At 45.9% G+C, this 24,993-nt stretch overlaps 1 protein-coding gene and 1 long non-coding RNA gene across 6 annotated transcripts in view; one reads left to right on the forward strand and one right to left on the reverse strand.

The window, feature by feature from the left end:
* Nucleotides 1-4,703: 4,703 nt before the first annotated feature.
* LOC142010873 (uncharacterized) lies at nucleotides 4,704-6,939 on the reverse strand. Its single transcript, XR_012644911.1, has 3 exons — nucleotides 6,897-6,939; nucleotides 6,064-6,154; nucleotides 4,704-5,193 (listed from the first exon to the last, which is right to left on the reverse strand). It is a non-coding gene; the product is annotated as an uncharacterized LOC142010873 (long non-coding RNA).
* A 7,825-nt stretch (nucleotides 6,940-14,764) lies between these two features.
* AFTPH (aftiphilin) overlaps nucleotides 14,765-24,993 on the forward strand; it is a 63,343-nt gene continuing 53,114 nt past the window's right edge. Inside the window, exon 1 of one of the 5 annotated variants that reach the window (XM_074989410.1) lies at nucleotides 14,765-14,911. The gene's annotated coding sequence lies outside the window, so the exon portion shown is untranslated. Of the gene's footprint in view, nucleotides 14,979-15,545; nucleotides 15,672-24,993 lie in introns of those variants that run through there. The other 4 variants (XM_074989414.1, XM_074989411.1, XM_074989413.1 and 1 more) reach the window with 4 other exon arrangements.

Raw genomic sequence — 24,993 nt, forward strand, 5'->3', positions numbered from 1 at the left:
GGAAGGCAGGTCACTGATGCAGATGCTCAGGCAGGCAGGGGATGATCTTCTCCCTTCTTTTTTGCCCTTCTTGATCAGGAGTCGTGTGTGAAGAGTGCAGGCAAGCAAGAATCACAGGTGTATGTGAGTGTGCCTGAAGAATCCGACTGCCTTAGCCCCACTGCTGTCATCCTGTCCTAAATAAACACACTCTGTACCAGTAACCACTACTGGATGTGGGGAAACTGGGTTGCTTCACCACTGACGCACTATACCAGACAATCCTTCTGGCTTGAGATACCTAGTTTCTCAATGGTAGGCAAGCAACCAGGCTTCTTCTTCTAGCAGCCTATCATGCCAACTGCTCATCCCAGCCTCCTGAAGGAATCATAGATCAGCTGCCACTCCAGCATCAGAGAGTTACAGTCAGCATGCAGAGAGCCCTGAGGAATGGGTGAATGCCCCTTACAAGCCCTGCTGTTACACGGCAGATTAGGGTCAGATGACCCCCATTTTTTCACTCCCTTCCATTCCTTCCTTTTTCCAGGGCAGAGGACAGTGACAGAGAGGCTAACAGCATCGTCTGAGGAAAATTCAAGATGGTAGACACAAAACACTGGTGCCCCTCTTTGAAAATGTTGGGAGTTCACACAGAGCTCTTCGTCAGATCTGGGAAATGTGCTCAGGTTTCTGTGTCAGGGTAGTCACCTTTGCTATGGATGCAACTCCACAGGAGTAGAAGTAGATGGTATATTCCCAAAGGATTTTTTTTTTATATTTAGAAGGTTAAATTACACAATGTTAACTGATGTGGGGAAAAGTGTCCAGAAGTTCCTACATCAATTATAATGTTCTTGTGAATAAGCATCATCGAAGCAGAGTATTTAGTCTCCAATGACTGATTATGCTTTGAAAAGGCAGACACCCTTGAAGTTCAGAAAAATGAAAGGATGATGTTACCAGCATTACTGCGGATTGTTGAAATTAAAACAAACTTCTAAATAGTTGAAATTATCTGGGGCTTATACATTCATGTTTGGCCATTTCAGCTCTTCCATGTTCTCAGAATGCTCACAGCAATGCGGTTTTCACGTAAAAAAGCTGATGCTTTTCTGCACCACCACAGAACTTAGACAGAACTGATGGCTGCAGCCACAGAAGTCGCCTTCTGTTACAAGACACTACTCAAGAACTAAGGGAAATGAATGTTTAGAAAATGTGCATTGTAATGATTGATCCTCTATTTCTGTGCATGTTGATGCATTTATCTGATTGCTTGACAGAGGAACTAAAACTATTGCTCCAAAGCCCAGATGTATATACTTCCCTCTATTCTGCAGTGTGGAAAGCAGCAGTCCAAAGTAACTTACTACACAGATAGGTGTGTGTCCCACCGTACAAGGAATGTTTATCTAAGCATCTTGCTGTCTTTGTTCTCCAGATCTGAGGAAGTGGGTCTGCCCCACAAAAGCTCATCACCTAATAAATTCTTTAGTTACTCTTTAAAGGGCTATATGACTGCATTTTTTTTTTTTTGGTTAGGATACAGACTAATATGGCTATCTCTGTTGCTGTCAATGGGAATGCTCCTGAAAGCAGAAGAGGATGTATGAGGTACACAGATATTATCCCCTTTTTACAGATAAGGAAACCAAATCATAAAGAGGGAGAATTACTGCTGAAATTTGTGGTTTGTTTGATGAATAAAATAAGAAAATTAAAACTACAACAAAACAATTGTCTTTCCATATTTTCTATATTGCCAACCCCAAGAGTTCAAAAATCAGGTGATGGGCCCCAAAATAATGAGTTTGGCTTACAAATAAAAAATGCGGAGTTCTTTTTTATTTGTTTTCTGGGTTTTCAGCCTTTAGAATACACATAGTTACATGTTCAAGCTTTTCGCTCCAACTGCAAGGGGGTTTAAGCAAAACAGCAAATTATGGTGAGATTCCAGAGAAAATTGCAAGAGTTGACAACTTCTAATTTTGGCTTGATTGACATTGCTTGATAAACTGAACATCTAGTAGTATCATCCATTTTGTACGTGATTCTTAACAGATTAAGTATGTTCAAAACCTACTGGGCCATTAATCTGTAACATGACTCCACTGAAATGAACACATACTATTACTTTGAGCATGTACATGTGGAAATGGAGAATGGGTCCATTTTGATCCCTTTGTGCCAGCTCTGAGGTTATTTCACTGGGCTGCCCCCTAGTGATCTAAGTCTGAACTGACAGTTCAGTAGAGGCATTGACAAATGGCTGGTATTTGGGAAGAATCTCAGAGAAACATTAATGCAACCAATTTCAGTTAACTTTTCCCCACACCTCCTGACATAAATCAATCTGAGCCAAAATCAAGGAAGCCCCAGGCCTTGAATATAACAGACTTTCAACTCTGGCAGTGGTTTCGCAGTTTGAAGGTTATTCTTGCAATTAAAACTACTTGATTTACTTGCTTTATTAGAACTCACTGGCTACATCTACACTACAATGCAATTTCAAAAGGCGATCTTTTGAAATTATGTTTCAAAAGATGGCCCTTCGAAATCAAGCATCCACACAGCCAAATGTGGCTTGAAGTTACTATCTGCCCATTCAAAAGACCCAGTCGCTCTTTCAGAAGGGACCATCCACACATCCCAGGGTACCCTTTCGAAAGAAAAAGGCCAGGAAATGCCATGGGCAAGGTCACATGGTGGACAAGCCCTTCTGGGGCAGTTGCCAGCTGCTTCTTTAAAGGGCCGCTCCCCAACATCCCCGCCCTGCACATGCTGAGGGCTGGCTAGCTGTCCTGAGGCATGCAGAGGGAGCCCGTGCAGAGGAGGCACTGCAGGACGCAGCATGGACCTCCAGCAGCTACCCCACCACCACCCACCCAGGCTGTGGCCAGATTGCTGGCCACAGCGCTGGCTGCCATCCTGCAGCAGCTTCGGGTGGCCACCTTGATAGCCACTGTCCTGGAGGCTGTCCTCAGGGTGTGACAACCACAACCCATGCCCCAGGCCATCCACCACTTGTGGGGCTACTCCACAAGCATGGACTAGTGGGGCCGGCTGGTGATGGAGGACTGGGGTGACAATCAGTGGCTGTAGAACTTCAGGATGACCAAGGGGACATTCCTGCAGCTGTGCCACTGGCTCGCCCCAGTCTTCCAGCACCAGGACACCTGTATGAGACCTGTGCTCCCCCTGCAGAAAAGGGTGGCCATTGCCCTGCAGATGCTGGCAACCCTGGACACCCATCAATCCGTCAGCCACCGGTTTGGGGTGGGCAAGGCCACCATCAGGGCCATCCTTATCGAGGTAAGCCATGCTTAGATCACACTCCCGCCACAGGCTGGGGTAGGGGGAAGGCACCTCCAGGCAAGGGACACTGTTGGGGACCAGGGGGGATTGGCCCCCAGCAGGGATAGGGGAGGGCACAGGGATGGGGTGCTTGCAGAGGGCAGGGGCAAGGTGTCCTGGGGAGGAATGCCCTGTAGGAGACGGGGCGGGGACAGGGCAGTAGGGACAGGGATGGGTGGGCATGGACTTCCCCAAATCACACTCACTCACTTCAGGTCCTGCAGGTCGTCTGGGCCATCAGCAACGTCCTCCTCTGCCAGTTCATCCTTGTCAGGGACCTCAATGTCATCCTTGCAGGAGGTGAGGAGCTGGGCTTCCCCAACTACGCTGGGGCCCCAGAGCACAGCTGTGGAGCCTACATTAACTGAAGGGCTACCACTTTATGGTGCTGCAGGCACTCGTGGATGCGAAGAGCAGATGCATGAATGTTTGAGTGGGGTGGTCCAGCGGCTCCCACAATGCCCGGGTCTTCCAGAACTCATGGGATGGCCACAGGATGCAGGATGGAGCTTACGTCCCCCTGCAGGATCTCCTGGTCAGGGACACCACAATGCTGCACTGCATTGTGACCGATGCTGCCTACTCCCTGCAGCCGTGGCTCCTGTGGCCCTACATGGGAGACGCTCAGCCTAGTCAGGACATTTCTAACGAGCGCTTGGACTGGACCCATAATATAGTTGAGACGGCATTCGGCCGTCTCAAGAACGATTCTGCTGTCTCCTAACGAGGCTGTAGGTGGGCCTCCCCAATGTGCCAGCAGTGGTCGGGGCATGGTGCATCCGGCACAACCTTGTGGAGGCCAAGCACGAGCCCTCTGTGTAGGGGTGGGCTGCTGAGGCCGGCCACTGCCCCATGCCACCATGCACAGAGAGCTGGGGTGTGGGTAAGAGAGGCCCTGCACGAGACCTTGCGTGATGCTCCCACACACACCCCCTCCACCATCACCCCCACGCACACACGCACCACTACTAACTGCCCCACGCACACACAGGGGCACAGGGATATCCACCAATAAACAGTTTACTGATTATGAAACACAAAATGCTGCTTCTTTAAAACATAATAAACTATTTACATGTGGGTGGGGGGAATTATGTACAAGCTGGGTCTGGGGCAGGGGGTGCGGGGACCAAAGGTTGGGAGGGGCCAAGGATGGGGGTGGGAGGCCTTAATCCTCAACCAGGGTCAAGGGATGGGATCCACTTCAGCTGCAGGAGCCCCTACCCCTGCACATCTGGGGTCTCTGTTGGGGCAGGACAGAGGCTGGGAGCACGGGGAGGTAGGGGGTGTTACTGGAGTGCAGCGCCTACGGGTTAGTCAGGGTCCACATGGGGGGAGGACGGGGGGAGGGGAGCTGCCTCTGCATGGCCTGCCCTGGCCATTAGCAGATAGGCCAGTTGGAGGAAGCCAGCAGGGCGTAGGTTAGGCGGGATCAGGGCAGCGAGGTCAGGGTCGGTGGTAGGGGCTGGTGCAGGGGCAAGGGTGCAGGGGGTGGTAAGGGGGGGCGGGTGCAGGGGGAGAGGGAAGTGGAGCTGGTGCAGGGGGCTTGCGAGGGGGCTGCAGGCTGGGCCAGGTGGGTGGTCACAGCCCACATGAGCACTTCCAGGTTGGTCACCAGCCTGTCCCAGACCTGCCACTCCATGGCTAGCCACTCCCACAACATGCTGGTGAGGTCCCTCACAGCAGCGGTGTGCGCGGGGTCCCTTGTGTCCTCCTTCCCGCCCTGGTGGCTAACGCTGTGTACGGTCCAGCATTTGCCCCATGCCATCCCAAGTTGGGGTACAGGCTGCATCCCTTCACCCTCTGCAGTGGGGCTCCCTGGCCTGTGTACAGGGCTTGGCTGGCTCCTGGGTGCTGGAGCTGTGGAGACAGAAGGGGACAGGAATGGGCCATTAGTCCTATGAGTTGACCATGGGCAGGGGTGCCGCCTCCTTGGGGCCAAGGAAGCAGTCGAGTTCTTTAAAGTAGGGGCAGATAGTGGGCGCAGCCCCTGACCATGTTGCCTTACAGTAGGTCCCTGCCCTTCTAGTAGGCCTGCTGGAGCTCCTTTACTTTGGAGCATTCCTGCTCCACGGTTCTCTTGGGGTGGCCCCGGCTGATGAGAGCCTTTGACAGCCACTTGAATGCTGACACATTCCGGTGCCAGACCCCCATCTGGTACAGGACCTCCTCATCCTCCCAAAAGGGGAGGAGGCCCCTTTTTTTGGGTGCTTGGCTCAGCCCCTGGGAGATGTCCCAATGTTTCTGTGGGGCCCCTGGAGGGAGCAAGGGTCCTGGGTGCTGGCCATGGGTCTCAGGGGTGGGCTCTTGTGGCTCAGGCGTTGCTGAGGGAGCATGTGGCTGGGTAGTATGTGCTCCCTACTACCAGCTCACTCTCAGCTTCCTGCCTAGGGGTTTGTGGGAGCCTGCATCTTTAAACACAGCTGGACAGTGGAGCCATAGAGCCCTGCTTGTACTGTCAGCGGTGTCTCTGCCCGCCAGCTGATCGGCACCATGGAGGACTCCCTCTTTCAAAATAGCAGTCTGTGGAGCATCTGCACATGCTCTCTCTCAAAAGGTGGGAGCTCCTCCGAAAATGCGAACGGAGGAACGATTTCGAAAGACTGGTTCCATCATTTCAAAAGGGCACAGGTTATGTGTAGACACTCTGCGAAGTATTTCAAAAGGGGCCCGTCTTTCAAAGTTCCTTTCGAAAGAACTTGTTAGTGTACAAGTGGCCTTGGAGATTACCTGGGACAGTTTTGAAGGCTTCTGAAAACAAGAAGAACAATGCTTGAGTGTTCTGCAGGCCTGAAGGATCCGCGCTCACTAGAGGCTCAGTCTGGAGTGGTGAAGATCAAGGAAGAAGGAGCCCTTATCATTCAGGAGTCGGACTGGGGGAGAGCATCCAACCTTCTCTCAGCAGTTATGAGTAGGCGTTAGGGCACAGTGCTCCTTTTTCCAGGCTAGTGGGAGTAAGCTCTGGTTTCTAAAATTCTGACTTTTCCCTCAGATCTACTGTCAACAGTGTGCAAAGCCTCCACCTTCTCTCCCATGTCTGGAGCAGAGATCTACATGAAGCAGACACCAGTTTTGAGTGCCCTGGAGCTGCAGCAGGCAGAAAGCCTACCTCGGAAGACTTGTGGCCAGGAGCCATCCAGGTAAGTCTCCCAGCCAGGGCCTGCCTTTGGCACTCCAGACCCTTCCACCCCTCAACCCTCTGCTCCCCTCCTCCTGCCCCCTACCCTATATAACCCAAATGTTCTGCCCTTCTTCCTGCATCTATACCCCATCCCAGACACTTGCCCTAGGTCGTAACCTCCTCCTTCACCCAAACTCCCTCCCAGACTCTCCACCCCCTCACGCCCCCACCCCAATTTCTTACCCCAAGCTCTCTTCTGTACTCAGTCGCTAACCCAGAACCTGCACCTCATCCATTAGCACCATGGAAGAGTGCAGCCCTTGACCACTTTCCAAATTCTTGGAGTGGCCCCCCCATCAAAAATTATTGCCCAACCCTGCTGTTGGGTGTTTAAGATTTTAATACTCACTGCCAGAAATAGGCTGCTTGTCTCTCTGCTTACCATTTCTATTTTCCTGTTCTTAACAGATTTTTCTCTTTCTTGTGTCCAAAGAGAGTAATCTGCAAAAGGTCAGTGTAAAACAACTTAGAGTGTGAAATTACCCAGCTTTCTGTTCTCCTCCTTTCCCCAGTTGCATTTTAATTTCCTTGCAAATCAACAGACACTTTACACATGATTTTAGACTACAACAAGAAGTCTTGTGGCACCTTAGAGACTAACAGATATTTTGGAGCATAAGCTTTTGTGGGCAAAGACCCACTTTGTCAGATGCATGAGTGGGGGGGTGGCTTCAGAGGGGTATTTAAAGAGTGTGGTTCCAGTAAAAGGGAGGGCCAGAGCTGACAAGGTCTATTCAGCAAGGTGGAAATGGCCCAGTATCAATAGTACTTATCAAAAGAGGAAAAAACAAGTTAGATCAGACAGGGGGGATGTGAGCCTTTGTCAGAGTCTAATGGGGAGCTATAAACACCCAGGGCAGAGAAGCTGTTTTTGTAAGTTGCGAGCCACTCCCAGTCTCTGTTTAATCCTTGGTTAATTCTCAGGCTCACATCCCCCTGTCTGATCTAACTTGCTTTTTCTTATTTTGATAAGTACTATTGATACTGGGCCATTTCCACCTTGTTGAATAGACCTTGTCAGCTCTAGCCCTCTCTTTTACTGGAACCCCACTCTTTAAATACCCCTCCGAAACTGCAGCCCCACTCATGCATCTGATGAAGCAGGTCTTTGCCCACAAAAGCTTATGCTCTTATGCTCCAAAATATCTGTTAGTCTATAAGGTGCCACAAGACTTCTTGTTGTTCTCGAAGCTACAGGCTAACACGACTACCTCTCTGATACATGATTTTAGATTGTGATCTGAAAAAACTAAAATAACCACCAGAGGGCAAAATACAATAACAATAAAACAGCAAATGGTTCACATGTTATTGACTCTAGCTGAATACCAATATTCCTAACCTAATTGAAACTGAGAATATAATTTCTCATATTTTTACAATGGTTTTATACTATTTATTAAATTTAGAAGAATAACTATGATTACTTTTAAATTCATTTGATCATTTTTACTCTACATATGGGCCCCAAACCTGAAAAGACTTACGCTTATATTTATTTTTAAGCATGTGAGCTCAGTGGGATTATTTGAATATTTGAAGTTGACCACGTACATAGGTCCTTTCAAGATCAGTCTCAATTCATCTCTTTTGTTATTATAAAGAGTTTATATAACAGGGAAACCATGGCAAGTGATTTACTATATAATAAGTTCAATGAAGTCAAAATAGTCACATCAGGGAAGAACTGCTCTTCCGTTATACATTACTTAGATTCAAGCTATGCATCTGAAATACTGTTAAGTATTTTAAATGATGAGATATTTACTAATGTTATGTATACATTTGCAATTAAAAAATCTGAATAGATTAATTTTATTGCTATTTGCATACTGTAAATATTTACTGTTTTGTCATCAATGTTCTTTCATGCATTACTTCTTTTATTCATTTCCCCATCTCTCTCTCTCTCAGTCTGAAAGAGAGAAATAGAAGATTTTTCAAAATAAAAGTGCCTAGAATCCACTCCATGACCCAGTCTTTATCCTTCACAAAACACATTTGTCCATAGAAGTCTCAAACACAGTTGTCCATAGAGGTACTTCAGAACAGCAAACAAACAAACAACATTGTAAAACTGAAACTTTGAACAAGCATGGATTACTCAACTAAACTACAACCTAATCCACAGCACAATTATTGTCGTCACTTATGCGTATTTGTATGCTTCCTTTTCTTCTCCTGACCTTTGTGCATATCCTGAAAATCCCTGTGCATTTTTTGCAGTTTGCAGTTTCATCATTTTTACAGTTTCATTCTTCTCTCCTCCTCATCCAAATAACAGGCTTGCATCCAGAGTCCCTACCCTCTGGTTGCCAGAGGTTGGAAATGGAAGTCAGGAGAGGGATCACTTTTGTGATTATCTGTTCTGTTCACTCCCTCTGGAGCAGGAGTCAGCAACCTGTGGCTCCGGAGCCACATGAGGCTCTTTAAGCCACTTGCGGCTCTGAGCACTGCCACCGCTGACTCCGTGTGCAGCTCCAGAGGTGGCCGCTGCTTAAGTGGAATTTATTTATTTAAACATAAATTTTGTTTAAGCAGAGGCAGCTCCGGAGCAACTGAGCAGTCAGGGGAGGCACGACAGGAAGCCCGGAAGTGAAAACTGCCCAGCAGGGGGCTGCCCCACATGGGCAGAAGTCAGCTGGCAGAAGAGTAGGGGCGGCCAAGCCTGCCCCTGCGGTAGCTGTGCAGCCCGTCAAGAAGGCAGCAGGAAGCAGTGGAGGAACTGCGTGCGCTGAGGCAAGATAATCCTGGGGGAGGGCCTGGGGTTCAGAGGCATTAAGCCTGGGGGTAGGAGGAAGGTTGGGGCTAAGAGGGGTTAAGCCTGGGGTGGGGGGGGCAGGTTTGCAGGATGGAGGAATAAAGACTGGTGACTGGGGGTGGATTTGGGAGCTGAGGCTGGTACAACCTGGAGATGGGGTAACAACGTTCTAACTGGCACAAATTATTGTGTGTGTGCTGTCATTAAAACAGGGGTGATAAAAAGTACAGTCTGATGTTATTTATTAAGGACTGTCTCTTACTCATGTGTGTTGTGGCTTTTGAAGGATTGATTTTGCAACTGAATTTGAAAAAATGGCTCTTTTCGCGATTTGGGTTGCAGACCCCTGGCTTAGGGAGGTTGTGGAATCTCTGTTATTGGAGATATTTAAAAACAGGTGAGAAAAACATCGGCCAGGAATGATCTAGAAGATGTTGCTTGGTCCTGCCAGAGTGCAGTAGACTGAACTTGACCTCTTGAGATCCCTTTCAGTTCTAGTTTTCTATGATTCTATGACAAATACTAATTTTGGGGCTATTTTTATTTGTCTTTCTGCTGCTGAGTCTTTCTGGTCCTATTTTCAAGCTTTTCTCTCCAGCCTCTAGGACAGGAGGTGACATCTTTTTCCCCATGTAATCATGTGACTCTAGGCACTGGTGCTGTAAGTAACACACCCACTGGGGCAGAAGTCGGATGCAGAGAATAGGTTACTCACCCAAGCTCATGCAGACACAGAAAGAATCTGAGCTTCTTTTTTTTTTTGCCTTTCTAGACACTTACCAGCCTCTACCACAGTAGCAGGACAGGGTAGTCTCCCAGGGAATTAAAAATGAAGGACCATTAACACGTTGAAATTGAACACATGAAATTTTAGGCCAAGTATGTCTTAGAGGAGACGAATTTCTGCTCTGTGTCTCTTCCCCAGATCCATGTTGCCACCTGCAGAAAAAGTCGTGTTGTAATGGAAAGGATTCAGAGATGGGACCAACAATATTGAACAGAGACATGGAAGGACTCTCAAATAGAGAGTTTGAAAAGATGCAGGCTGATTATCTTAGAGACAAGATGAAAAAGAGGAGACATGATAAAAAGTATACAAAATAATAAGTTGTATGGAGAAGGTGTATTGGAATCTAGTCCACTTGTCTCATAACGCAAGGACAAGAGGAGACATTCGGTGAAACTGAAAGGTGGCAAATTCAAAACCATTAAACGATGATACTTTTTTACACAGCTCATGATTAGCCTGTAACACTCATTGCTCCAAAGTACCATTAAAGTCAAAAGTTGATTACCAAGAGTCACAAAGGACAAAGAGTTGATACAAGTTACAAAATATCCAAAGTTATAAACCCTCCTGTTTCATGGTATAATCCAGCTTCTAACTTCTGGGAGTTAGACTGATAATTTCCTGGTGGGTTAGTCATTCTATGGTTGTTTTGTGTCAGATTTCTTGCACTTATCTTTTAATATCTGGTTCCAGCCAATTTCCTGTTTGTGGGTTCTAGGCCTCCCTCAGCTAGGGGTTCACCCCTTCATCTAAGGGAGAAAAACCAGCACAGCCTATGAATAACAATATGAGACAACAGAGAAGAAACAGGAATGGGGATGAGTTCAAAAGTTAAAAATCAGGGAACCATAATAGGACACTGAGCAAAGAACCCTGGACAGAGCTCACTGCTCTTCAAAGTATCTAATGAGCCACAGGATGTCACCCAGAAGGAACTCTGCCGAGAGAAGTGATCAGAGAGGGACCAAAATAGGCCCTGTGATCACAGAGTAACCCTCTGTCACTGTCTACAGTGGCTCATGACTATGAGTGCCTACTTCTGGATAGACTGTCAAAAGCAGGGCAGACACCCCAAACTGGTGGCATGTTCTAAAGTTAGATTTCACCAATTCAGAACCAAACACAAACTCCCAAAGTAGTTCAATTGTTTTACAATGAAGTCATAGATAGTTCCCTAAGACATGCCAGTTTATCTTGTCACCCAGGCAAGCAGGAAGAAATCATCATTTAAACTAAAAGCCACAAATTATTCACATTGCACCCAGCCCCAAAAGATCAGTCACTCACCAGGTTGACCCCTATCTTAGGTCTCACACCAAAGATCATGCTGGTAGTCTATTCCGTAGTGAACTACCTAAAGGTTCATTACCTAAGGAAAAGGAATGAGAGTTATTTAGAGGTTAAAACAGGTAAAATACATGTACAGGTGAATCACAGATCTGCTGATTTCCCAAAAGTCTTTTAGGAGTACCTAATTTGGGGGATCTCAGTCTTGTTTGGTTATTCTACCATTAGAACCCAGACTGTCCAGAGATAAAGAATTATTCTTTGTGTCTGTATTTATAACTTCTTCTCACAGAACCCAAGCACACAGCAACAGATCCTAGGCAAACCCCTTCTTCGTGGAATGGGTGGGGGGCAGAAGAAATGCACATAACAAAGTTTTTGATCCTTGGTCTTATAAGATGGCTCATTTGCATTTAATGAACAGGATTTAACATCTTGTAAGAAACTATTATTTGCATTATGCAAGAGCTTTTTTTTTCTTGATGAGTCTTAGGGATAGGGTATATACAATGCAAATGTTAGCTCTTACATTATAATTGAAGTATATGTGAGTGAGAAAAATACATGCTGCAGCCTACAAGCATTTATAAAACAGTAGATGCATTCTTATCAACTTAACATCTAATATTTATTTTGATAATCCTGTTACGCTGGTAAACAAGACAGGTATCCAGTTATATATTTGCAAGTATTCAGTGAGGTTGGGGGTCTTAATAGGAGCTCACACCTGGCCTGGCAGAGCTAGACTCCTTGTCCATCTTCCTCTGGGAGTGATGCATGGCCATTTTGGCCAGCACCAAGATGAGGCTGACAAAGAGTTCTAATTAATCTGTGATAGCACTAATGGGGTGTACAAATATTCTAGCCAATGTGAGACACAGGTTATTATATTAGGTGGACTACTGGTCAGATCCAGTATGTCAGTTCTTATAATCCTGCATTTCTAAATCTATTCAAGGAAAATGATTCAGGAATCAGGACTCCATTTTCTTCCTTGACCCTTTGTAATGTTAGGGTAGACTACTTAGTGTTGTGTACTGCAAAGAGCTCAGAACTGGTGGATCCCCATAGCCTATAGCTCTCCACAGGGTTTAGGACCAAACACTTCAAGCAGCAGAATCTGCTGGAACTGCGAGTGTCATAAGAACATAAGGCTGGCCAGACTGGGTCAGACCAAAGGTCTATCTAGCCCAGGATCCTGTCTTCTGACACAGGCCAATGATGCCCCAGAGCAAGGGCCTACAACTGAAATCACAGGAAGAGACTTTTTTTTTTTCAAATTCAGTCACAAAATCAATCCTTCAAGAGCCACAATGCACATGAATATGAGGCAATCCTAAATAAATAACATCAAACCATACTTTTTATCACCCCTATTTTAATAACAGTGCACACACAATTATTTGTACCAGTTAGAAAGTTGTTACCCCCATCTCCGGGCTGTACCAGCCTCAGCCCCCAAATCCACCCCAATCCCCAGGCTTCAGCCCCCCATCACACAAAGCTGTCCCTGCTATCCCCAGGCTTAACCCCTCTGAGCCCCAACTTTCCACCATTCACTTTCAGGCTTAACTCCCCCCACCCAACTCCAACCTCCCCCCTGCCTCCAGGCTTAAACCCCTAAACCTCAACCTCCTTCCTGCCCAGGCTTAACTCCTCTAAGCCCCAACATCCCCTCCCACCCCCAAAATTAACCTGACTTGGTGCGCACAGCTCCTCAGCTGCTCCCCGCGGTCTTTTTGGCAGGTTGCGTGGCTCCTGCAGAGGCATGCTCGGCCACTCCTCCTCTCCTGCCCGCTTACTTCTGCCCATGTGGGGTGGCCCCCGATGGGTGGCTTTAACTTCCGGCTCCGTACTGCCCCTGACTGCTCAGTGGCTCCAGAGCTTAAACAATTTATTCTAGTGCTTAACCACTTTGAGAATTAGGAAGTTTTTCCTAATGCCCAACGTAACTTTCCTTTGCTGCAATTTAAGACCGTTGCTTCTTGTCTAACACTCAGAAGTCAAGGAGAATAATTTCTCTCCTTCCTTCTTATAACTAACTTTTAGGTATTATCATATCCCCTCTCAGTCTTCTCTCTTGCAAAATTACTCATAGGTCATGGTTTTTAGACCTTTTATCATTTTTGTTGCTCATCTGTGGATCCTCTCCAATTTCTCCACATCTTTCTTGAAAAGTGGTACCCAGAACTGGACACAATACTCCTAGTGAGGCCTAATCAGCATAGAGTAAAGCAGAAGAATTACTTGTCATGTCTTGCTCACAACGCTTGTTAATGCATCCCAGAATCATGTTTGTTTGGTTTTTTGCAACAGTGTCACTCTATTGACTCATATTTAGCTTGTGGTCCACTCTGACCACTGGCTCCCTTTCTGCAGTACTCCTTCTTAATCACTTCCCATTTTGTGTACACTGTTTAGGAGAGAATAAATATGAATCATAGAATTGAATTGAATCATAGAATCCTAGGGCTGGAAGGGACCTCAGGAGGTCATCTAGTCCAGAATGATTTATTCTCTCCTAAACAGTGTACTTTGCATTTGTACTTATTGTTTGTCAGAGCCTGGTGATTTTTATCCCCTGATTTCAGGGTCCTTAGCGCTGATTTTTGAATGCACACAGGGCTGCCAACAGGGGCTTCGGCTGCCTGGTTTGCAAGGAGGCTAAAGGCAGGGGTGTGATCGCTGGCTGTGCCAGACTCAGATCCCAAAACTGTTTAGAGGGATGGGGCTGACACAGGAGCTTTCACCCCGCTCCACAGCTTCCACCTCTCTTAGCTGCAGGTTCAGCCAGGCTCCTTTGGGATGGGGTAGCCGTGTCAGTCTGTTTCCGCAAAGCAAAGAGAAGTCCTGTGGCACCTTAGAGACTAACAGATATTTTGGAGCATAAGCTAACGAAGCGAGTCTTCGTCCATGAAAGCTTATGCTCCAAAACTTTGTTAGTCTCTAAGGTGCCACAGGACTTCTCGCTGTCTTTGAGATGGGGTCACCCGGCCTGACCGGCAAATGCATTGTTGCCCTCTCAGGGAAAGGGCACGACGCCCTATTCCATCATGGCTGCTTCGGCTTCTCTATTGCTTCATATGCCCTGCCACAGGCCAAAGGCCTGCTCTGCCCTAATCTAAAATGGCTCCTACCGCTACCAGAAGGCAAAAGGCCAGTTTGCCCGGGCCCAAAATGGCCGCTGAACCCGGATTCTTACAAGAAAAGGAGGTCGCGAGTTGCCCGGATCCAAAATGGCTGCGAGGCGTCAGGCGCCTCTCTCGTGGCCGCTCGACCGTCGGATGGGGTTTCCCAGCGGCTCCAACGCCCGCGGCTGCCGGAAGTAGCGCGTCAGCCGTGGTTCATCGCCTTGCATGCTGGGAGAAAATGGACTAAGTGGGCGGTGGGGGGAGGGGGCTGGGTTGGACCGAGGCCGTTCCTGGCGCTGCAGGTTTTGACATGGATTCCCCCTGATGGCGGCTGCCCGGGAGGCCCCAGATAACTCCGGCCTGGTCCCTGTGCGGCGCTTCCGTCTGCCCGGCCATGCCAGGCTCCGCCGCGCTGCAGGATCCCGGAGGTAAGAGGCCAGGCCGGGGCGCTGCGCTCGGGTAACCGCAGAGAGGCGGCTGGCTCAGGGCTGAAAGGTGAGCGGCTGCCCGCCCCTGAGGAGAGGGGCAATGACTCAGGAGAGCCCCGCTTCCCCGCGGTGCCATGGCCCCGCCCTCCCCACTACGCCGCCCAGGCACTGTAGTGAGGGGGCAGTCGGGGTTGAGGGGAGACAGGAGCCCCCACTTAAGAGCGCTCCCCACCCACCCCAGCTCCTGTGGCCCGGTGTGGGTCAGGTTTCTCCCGGCGCCGCTGGCAGGCTCTCATCTTCTGACCCAGCGGCTGGTGTGTGATGAGTCTGGCCAGGGCCTGTAAACTCCTCGGTTAGTCCCGTCCCCACGCCCGTGCCTGGCTCGTGGGGGTGAAGGTGGGGATGGCGGGTTGAAGTGCTGCTTTTATTTTAGATGTCTGTGCCCGCCGCCCCCCCACCGGTCCCCGAAAAGGGAGCACGCTTCTCCCACAGGGGACTTAAGGCAGGAGCCCAGAGGTAGTGTTGTGTGGAAAGTGCCGTACAAAGAGGTCATCTCCCTTGATGGCTGTCCTTTGGGCCAATAGATTGCCTTTATTAGAGGTAACTGTCACATAGATGCCTGCTTTCTATGTAGTTCCCACTGTCCTCCTGTGAAGCCACACATCAAAACTCTATTGTTCGTCAGAGGTGTGTCCCTAACTAAAGGTCAGACAAAACTCGTCTGTCTATCTTGAAAAATAAGCCGAAGTGGTTGCGCAAGGTAAGTGTTTCCTTTCAGAAGTGGGATTTTTAGTGCATGTTTGGCTGTATTTAATTTGATTAAGGTCTGTGGGTAGAGTTGTATATGATACACTACTGGAAATTGAATTATGCTCTAGTGTTCATCACACAAACTTTTCTTTCAGCCTTATATGATGAGGCGTGCCAGACATAAACAATAAGTACTAAAGGTAATATTGTGCTTGTTTTTCAAGCAGAGGACATCTGAAATGGATCAAAACCGAATTGTCAAAATGCTGGTATGACTCTGCTTCCTATTAAATTTCAGCATGTACCTGATTACAGTATCAGATGTGACTGCCCGGTGAAATAACAAAAGTTGTTTTGTTTTTTTTTAGAGGTAGTCTTTAAAGATCAAATGCGTTACTGTTCAAGTTATTTCAAAGTGATCTCTGAAGACAAGTGGTTGGCTGCTTGTTAATGGTGGCCCTGCCTGAATGTTTTATTCTTAATGGTTTGAATTTAACTTCAGTACACAGCAATATGCAGTTCCTGCTGCAGTTTATTTCTGCTTAGAAGTGAAGTTGTTCTGTAGGAGGGAAAAATCATTAAAAGAGGGTCTTTCAGTATTACAAAGTCATTTGTTTCTCCTGTGGTTTAAATAGAGAACTGCATTTAATTTGGGCTACTTTTTTAGAAGTTGAGCTCATTGTAAAATGGTGTTTTGGGTGCTGACTAAAAATGTTCCTGGACTTGTTCTGAGAGGTTAAGCTTTATTTCCTTTTCATTTATTCAATATCTGCACTATTATGAAGTAGACTTGGAAAACTCATTGCCTACTTAAGCATAGGAAAAATTCTGATTTAAATGCTATGTGAGTAACTTGCATTTAGGATGAATTGTTTAAGAAAATTCTTTAGTCTTAATATCAGTGTAATAAATCCTATACCTGAAACCAGAGATATAACTTAAAGAATACCATATTAACTATTTTTGGGTGGGAAAGGGGAAGTCAATTTGAGTGCTTCTTGTTTTCAGTAGATCTCTTCCTCATGTGTGGCTGAAAGTAAATAAAATGCAGCTAAGAACTTCAAACAAATTTAAACCATATTAACTTTCATGCACAGAAAAACTGTAGTTAAGTAACTAAGCAAAGGATATCCCAAAACCAATACATGTAAATTTGGCGTTTCTTTGACCAAAAGAGAGAGAATCAGTTTTTCCTCATTGTTCAAACCACTCAAACTACAGTAATGTAGAAGGTGCTTGTATAGTGGCTTGCTTTGAAGTAAATTTGTTTATACTAGAGATAAGAGTATCTTATATAAATATTTGTTTCTAAATTTAAAAGTTTGGTACTAAAGTAACAAATGTGTATTATTAAGGATATTTGCAAGGTGACTAATTGGTTTCTTCCATTTCTATGAATCTAATAGCTATTAAACAAATTGTTCAAATGCTTTAAAATATAAGAATCCTCTTCTGAATGAACAAGAAGTAAGGTAATTGACTCCATTCGCTTTAGAAAGCAGGTAGCAGGAGAAGGAAATGTGACACCTGAAGTTCATGTTTCCATTAGAAGTCAATGGAAAACAGTGTGTATTATTTCAAGTCCTGGACTTGTACAAGTACTGTGCTGTTCTTAATATATCAACCATATAGATAACCTATGATGAATGACGAGTCTATTCTTGCTTAGCCAGTTTAGCACACTACAGCCTGGTGATTTTTTTTTCCTTGTTATTTCCTGAATACATATTTTTGTATGTTGAAAGTAACATTTGCTTTAAAACTGATGAGCTGTGCCAACAATAAAGGGGAAGCTACAGTGACTCTTCTGCCTATTGCAGCAGTACTATATGTACGAAACTTTGAGTGAACCTTACAAATGAGAATTCACCTCTGGGCTATTGTCACCTTCTTGCTTTATTTCATATTACATTTGAAGGGTTTGTTATATGTAGTTAAGATGGAGCATATTGTTCTGAAACATATCTGTAAAAATGTAGGTAGGTAGTCCGTCGTGTCCGATGACATCTTGAGCTTGCACAGGCTCATCAGTTGTGGACTTGCATGTGGCTGAGGAGACCAAGTTTTGAACTGCATGGGTGTTCACAGTGGGGACAAGGGAATTGTCCAGGCTCTGTTGGTGCGGCTGCTGCTGTTGCTTTCTTCCTCTCACGAGCATCAGTGAGGCGTACGCATCACTGCTCTTCAAAGTTGTCATACGCGTGTCGTACGAGAGCATGCCATCCTGTTTAGTCTTTTGCAAGCTGCTCTAGCTGATCTGGTTTTAAACCAGCATGAGCAATGTTGACCTTTACGCAGTCTTTATACCTCTTGCGAGGCCTACCTTGATTCCTTTTGCCCTGGGAGAGTTCGCTGTAGAGGAGTTAGAATCATAGAAGAGTAGGACTGGAAGGGACCTTGAGAGGCCATCAAGTCCAGCCCCTTGCCCTCATGGCAGGACCAAGCACTTTCTAGACCATCCCTGAAAGCCATCTATCTAACCTCTTCTTAAATATCTCCAGTGATGGAGATTCTACCACCTCCCTTGGCAATTCGTTCCAGTGTTTGATCACCCTGACAGTTAGGAACTTTTTCCTAATGTCCAACCTGAACCTCCCCTGCTGCAATTTCAGTCCATGGCCTGTTGTTCTGTCCGCAGAGGCAAGGAAGAACAAGTTCCCTCCCTCTGCCTTATGACACCCTTTTAGATACCTGAAAACTGCTATCATGTCCCCCCTCAATCTTCTCTTTTCCAAACTAAACAAGCCCAGTTCTTTCAGCCTTTCTTCATAGGTCATGTTCTCTATACCTTTGATCATTCTCGTTGCTCTCCTCTGGACCCTCTCCAATTTCTCCACATCCTTCCTGAACTGCGGTGCCCAGAACTGGACACAATACTCCAGCTGAGGCCTAACCAGCGCAGAGTAGAGCGGGAGTTGCTTTGGGATTCTTGACTCCTCCATTCATATGACGTGTCCTGTCTGGTGAAGCATGATTTCAAAATCATGGCTTCAGTGCTTGTGGTTCCTGCTCTGTCCGGGACTTCCAGGTTCGTAACTCTGTCCTGCCATTGAATATTCAGTACTGACCTCAGGCTGTGGGCGTGGAAGTGCTCCCAGCAGCTTTATAGGTTTATATGTTTTCTGTACAGAGTTCCGGTTTCACAGCCATACAGGAGACTGGTCAGGACTACAGCCTTGTACACTTTCAGTTTAGTGGACTGTCGGATATTGTGCTGATTCAACACTCGTGCTCTCAGACGTCCTAGTGCCTGGCTGGCCTGGCAGTTTCTGGCATTGATTGGCTATCACACTGCCAAGGTACTTGAACTCCACTACTGTTTTTAACTCTGTTCCTTCAATAAAAATTGAAGTGGGGATAACAGCAGATCCTGGAGCAAGCTGAAACAGTACCTCGGTCTTTCCTAGGGTGATGGTCAAACCAAAGAGGCAAGTGGCATCAGCAAACTTGATGATGATGTAAAAATAGTTTCCCCAGAGTAACCTAATTCTAATGGTGTGTAATCCAGCCTCTAAAGTTAATACTTACTCGGTTTATAACTGAGCTGAATCCTGAAAGATCTTGCTAATTTTATTGAAATCTTTTTCTAAAGTAAAAATTCAGAGCCAGTAAATGCTAGAATTGGAGTCATCTTGCAATATTCATACATTTTATGGTTTTAGTTAGCATACACTGTAAACAACAATGCAATGGTATTACTACAAATCTGTATCTGAAATTGATTTATAGTCAATGGCTGCAGATAGCTTTATGAATTATAGAATACTCATTCACTGATAATGAAGCTTTAGAAGATACACTGAAACGGAATTCCAGATGATTAGGGAAAAGGATTGAATCTGTTTTGGTTAAGGACACAGTGTCAATTCACATTGGACCAAAATTTCCATTTTATATGAAGAAGTTTCCAAAATCTTCATGGACTAGAAACATTCATTTTAGTGAAATTTATTTTTTGTTTTTTTGGTTTTTTTTAATTCCTCAGCTGAAACATAATGCTAGTCCCTGAAAACAGTAAAGTAAAATTTTAGTCCTGTTTCATTTCACAATTTGAGTGAAATACAAAAAATAAAACATCAAAAATTAAGTTTATTAACCAGGAAACAGTTTAAATCAAGTCTAAAATGATATTAGTAACCTACAAAAGGACTTTTTGCATAACTCTTTCTAAAGCTTAAACAACTGTCTCTTGAGAGTTTTTTGTATTTTAATTTTCTTTTTACAACCCAGAACTTGCTAATGGAAGGCTGTGCAGCAGATTTTAGCGCTTACTGAGACCACAAACAATTGAGATAAAATATTGATAAAGGGGGAGTCCAAAAATATTGTTTTCAAATGTCGTGTGCATTGTTTCATAAATATGAGCAGAGATGAACAAAGTTCATATTTGAAGATAAAATGTACAAATTGGATCTAGAAAACAGTTATTCAGCTCGACTGTTCATTCTGTCCGAGCATTAATGGTATTCTGGAACCCCTGTGGCAGAAAATCTCACTGTTCTGAGAGGAATAGAATCCAAAACAGGGATTTATTTTTTAGGACTGGCAGAGATAAAATCCTCTTGTAGATTTTTGCTGATACATTTTAAAAGAAAATTAGGCTTAGTAATTAAATTTAGAAACAAATTAGCGTATTCTAGTTTTGTCAATAACTCTCTAGGATGGGTTTTGTTAAGCAGAAGTGTTGGGAAACCAATGATTTTTTTTCTTTCATTGTCTACTTCTGTTGTTCTAGAACAAGATGTTATATTCTTTTTATACTGCATCTCTTATTTAAATAATTTTTTATTTCTTATCCCATCTTAAACATATTGTCTGATGTTCTAAAGTTGTTTTACAGAGAATTAGAAGTAAATACTCAAGTCTATGGCTCTCCTTTCTTTTCCTATTCTCAGATGCATTGTTTTGGTAATGTTTGTTCTGCTGTTGACCCAGGTGCAGTTGATCATTGCATGACTTGAAATTTGTGCTGATCCAAGGCTTCCACCATGTCTTCAGCTTTATGGAGTTAAAATGAAGATGGAGTTTGATAGGCCAGTAATGAGTAGTTATAAGAGAGGATGGTGCCTTTTGGTAGAAATAACTCTTTGATGCCCTGAGGATCCTAAATCTCAGTTTTATAGAGGTGGTCTTTATTGTTCCTATTTAACACTCCTTTCCACCGCCTCACTTCCCCTACCCAGTGTTCCTGCAAAGGCAAGAATGACATGCTGTTGAGGAAGGGGAGGTAGCAGAACTTAGTGACTGAATCCATTTCCCTGCCAGTGCAGATTTTTTTCACTAAAGCACTTAAGTATTTTGGTGATTGATGTTAAATAAATCCTAACTGCACATTTTCTGATCTACTTTTAGGTATCTCAACTGATAGGCCTGTTTCACTTCTGCTAGGAGAATTAAATACATTGTTTTATTGTTGGAAAGTCTTGCTAATTAGCTTCAATTTCTCACTTGCTGCTTCCAACTACTCTTAATTATACTTTACCATCATAAATTGTTCTCTCTCTCTCCTTGATATTTCTCCCCTAAGTTGGGGTGAGCAAACTTTTTGCACTGGGACCCTGCAATTATCAGGGTGCCCCCCCCCCCCGATGGCCCTGGAAGCAAGCGGTGGTCCTCTGGAAGTGACGCGCTGCACTCCCTCAGCAACAGTGGAAGCAAAGGCCTTGGGGGCAAGTGGGGAGGCAGCAAATAAATCAACTTTCTGAATACTACTTTTTTCTTTTGAAAACCTTGGCTTTTATTTATCGTTCATTCAAGGAAGAGAGATTGGCAAAAATTTTTATAAATCTCCTCTTTTACCAATTGGACCCACAGGATCATTTTTCTGACCCTGGCACTAAACAGGAAGTAGGTGATAGTAAGCGTGCTAGTTCTGTAATTTACCCTGATTCTTACTGTAAGGGATTCTCAGCAGCAATAAAACATTAAACAAAACATGTTCCTCTTTGTATCAGACTCAAAAGCTTTAAAGCAAGCCCAGCCCAGCATGCCTCAAGGAATGAGGTTGGAACATGACTTATAAAGCTTTTCGTAAAGCCTGGGGCAGGCTGTGTGCGCTGGGGAGCTCGGCCCAAGTTCCCCTGAACACTCAGCCACTGCTGCTCACTTTGCTGCTGGAGGGTCATTAATCAAGCTGCTCTCCTGCAGCAAGGCCACACCTTCTTCGTGGGAGAGACCATGAGTGAGCTGCTGCCTGGAATGGTGGTGGAGGGGAGGAAACTAGGAGACAGCGCTCAATATAATAGGAGCAGAGTGTCTGTCTGCAGGGAAAGTAATGGAGGGTCAAGTCGAGGGCAATCCAATTGCATTGCACTCCCCCTTGCAAAATTTCACACCCCTGCCCTAAGTCATAGCTTAGACCCCTGTAGCTCTTATTTCCTCATTAGTCAGCCCCGGACTCTTAATTTTGTAGCTTTTCCATAGCATCTCTCTGAAACACTATTTTGTGTTGTCTCGAGCTACATAAAAAAGGAGTCAAGTATCGGAGGGGTAGCCGTGTTAGTCTGGATCTGTAACAGCAACGAAGGGTCCTGTGGCACCTTATAGACTAACAGAAAAGTTTTGAGCATGAGCTTTTGTGAGCACAGACACACTTCGTCAGATGCTGGTCTTGGAAATCTGCAGGGCCAGGTATAAATAAGCCAGAGCAAGGGTGGAGATAACAAGGTTAGCTCAGTCAGCAAGGGTGAGGCTTACTCAGCTAAAACCTCTACAGCACATTATCAGGGATTTACAACCCATCCTGGACAATGATCCCCCACTTTCACAGGCCTTGGGAGGCAGACCAGTCCTTGCCCACAGACAACCTGCCAACCTGAAGCAAATCCTAACCAGCAACTATACGCCACACCACAGTCACTCTAACTCAGGGACCCATCCATGCAACAAACCTCGTTGCCAGCTCTGTCCACATATTTGCACCAGCAACACCATTACAGGACCTAACCAGATCAGCCACACCATCGTGGGTTCATTCAGCCGCACATGTACCAATATAATTTATGCCATCGTGTGCCAGCAATGCCCCTCTGCTATATACATCGGACAAACTGGACAGTCTCTACGTAAAAGAATAAACGCACGCAAATCAGATATCAGAAATGGCAATATACAAAAACCCGTAGCAGAGCACTTCAGTCTCCCAGGCCACACAGTAGCAGACTTAAAAGTAGCTATCCTACAGCAAAGAAATATCAGGACCAGACTCCAAAGAGAAATTTCTGAGCTACAATTCATCTGCAAATTCAGCGCACTCAGCTCAGGCTTAAACAAAGACTGCGAATAGCTGACTAAATACAGAAGCAGCTTCCCCTCCCTTGGTGTTCACACCTCCAGATCAACTGCTGGTAGTAAGCCTCACCCTTGCTGACTGAGCTAACCTTGTTATCCCCACCCTTGCTCTGGCTTATTTATACCTGGCCCTGCAGATTTCCAAGACCAGCATCTGACAAAGTGAGTCTGTGCTCATGAAAGCTCATGCTCAAAACTTTTCTGTTAGTCTATAAGATACCACAGGACCCTTTGTTGCTATAAAAAAGGAGGTATACCCTTATAGTGGCATCTGTGTACATCTTCCAAAATTACATTGGCATTTATTTCTGCTATGTCACTGTACACATTATTGATATGTAATACTTCACAGTGTGAAACATACTAGACCAAGGCACAGGACCGTAATTTGTACTAAAGTACACTTCTAGCTATGTGACTGGTGTAGCTTAGGTGAACTATCTGCGGTATCTACACCACACTGGGTCAATGGGAAAAATTTCACTTATTGACTTACCTTAGCTCTTTTTGTTTGGCGTAGAGTACCTGGGTCGACCACAGAGCAGTCTGTGGTTGATTTGGTGGGTTCTTCACTAGACCCACTAAATCAACCTCTGCTTCATTGATCATGAATGGCTGTAGTGCATATGCAGGCAGAGCATCTATTAGCCATAGGACATTTGGGGCAATTGCCCTGTGGCCCCATGCTTCAGGGGGAGGTGGAAGCATGGGGCCAAGGTGGCCCAGGGAAGTATTGGGAGGCCAGATGCTGGTAGCAGGAGGTGGGCCCTCTCCTGCACTTGCTGCTGGCAGCAGAAAGCAGAGTGATCTGGTCCCAGCTCACTCCTGTCTGCCAGCTCCCATTGTTGCTTGAGGGAGGGGGTTTGGGGAAGGACGTGGAGTGGGGACAGAACAGGTGGGAAGAGGTGGGGTGGAGCAGGTCCAGGGACTTGGGGAGGAAAGGGTAGGGGGGGGCAGGAGCATGAAGAGAATGGGGTGGGGTGTTCTGGGCTTTGCTCCCACTGATTAACATTGTTTGTGAGGATAGTGTTAATGTTATCCCCTCTTTGCTACAGATGGTGAAAACAGAATCCATGATGAAAGCTGACCTGATAAAAACTTAGCTAGAGGCCAAAGACAAAGCTTAGGGTATGTCTGTACAGCAGCTAGATAAACAGCTGGCCCTTGCCAGCCAAGGCTCTAGGACCCTGTGAGAAGGGTCCCAGAGCTCAGGCTTCAGTCTGGAAGTCTGCATAGTAATGAAACAGCACTGGAACCTGCGCCTTATGAGGCTGTCAGCTAGCATGGGCCACCCATGGTGTCTAGTTGATATGCAGAGATACCCTTATGTTTGGTCTGTGCTGCAGAGTTAAGTCTATGTAAGGCATCTTATAGCAACCAAATTCTGCTGCATTATACATTATAGCTGTGCGCCTACTCACGTAGGTGCTCTGCTACAGTGACATTATACCTGCACCACCGCAAGAGTTGTAAGGTTGATGCCGATGTAGTTTGGGAGATGCAATGTTTGAGAAGACGCTTTATGACTTACAGGGGCTGTCGGCTGTCATTCTTACGCACACACTTGTGAAACTGACAAACCCAGGTGGTCATGGCATGGATGTAGGGCTCCAGCTAGAGCCTGCTATCCCGCCACACCCACTGACTCCACATTCACAGCCATGCTGCACATGCCTTGCTCAGTCTGGATGTTCCACAGTTCTAAACTCAGCTCCTGCCTGGGCTTCCTCTGCTGAGCTGGGCTGCACCAGCCTGGCTCCAAGCTCCCTGCTGTGAGGAGTCCTGGTGCTCTCTGGAGGCTCCCAGCTTCCAGTCATAGTGTTCTCAGGGTGCTTTGGGCTCCTCTGTAGTGGGGCGCCCTGGTGCTGCCTGCAGGCTTCTGCTCCTCACCACAGCTGGGTTTCCTGCAGGAAGCTGGGAGCTTTTAGTTTGTGCTGAGATTCTCACCAGCTTCCCAAAGGCTCGTAGCTCCCTACAGGGAGCCAGCAGCTATGCTGACACTCCCAGGAGCCACCTTGACTTCAGGGATAGTGCTTGTACCT

Source organism: Carettochelys insculpta, chromosome 3 (assembly GCF_033958435.1).
Source record: "Carettochelys insculpta isolate YL-2023 chromosome 3, ASM3395843v1, whole genome shotgun sequence".
Taxonomy (NCBI): domain Eukaryota; kingdom Metazoa; phylum Chordata; order Testudines; family Carettochelyidae; genus Carettochelys; species Carettochelys insculpta.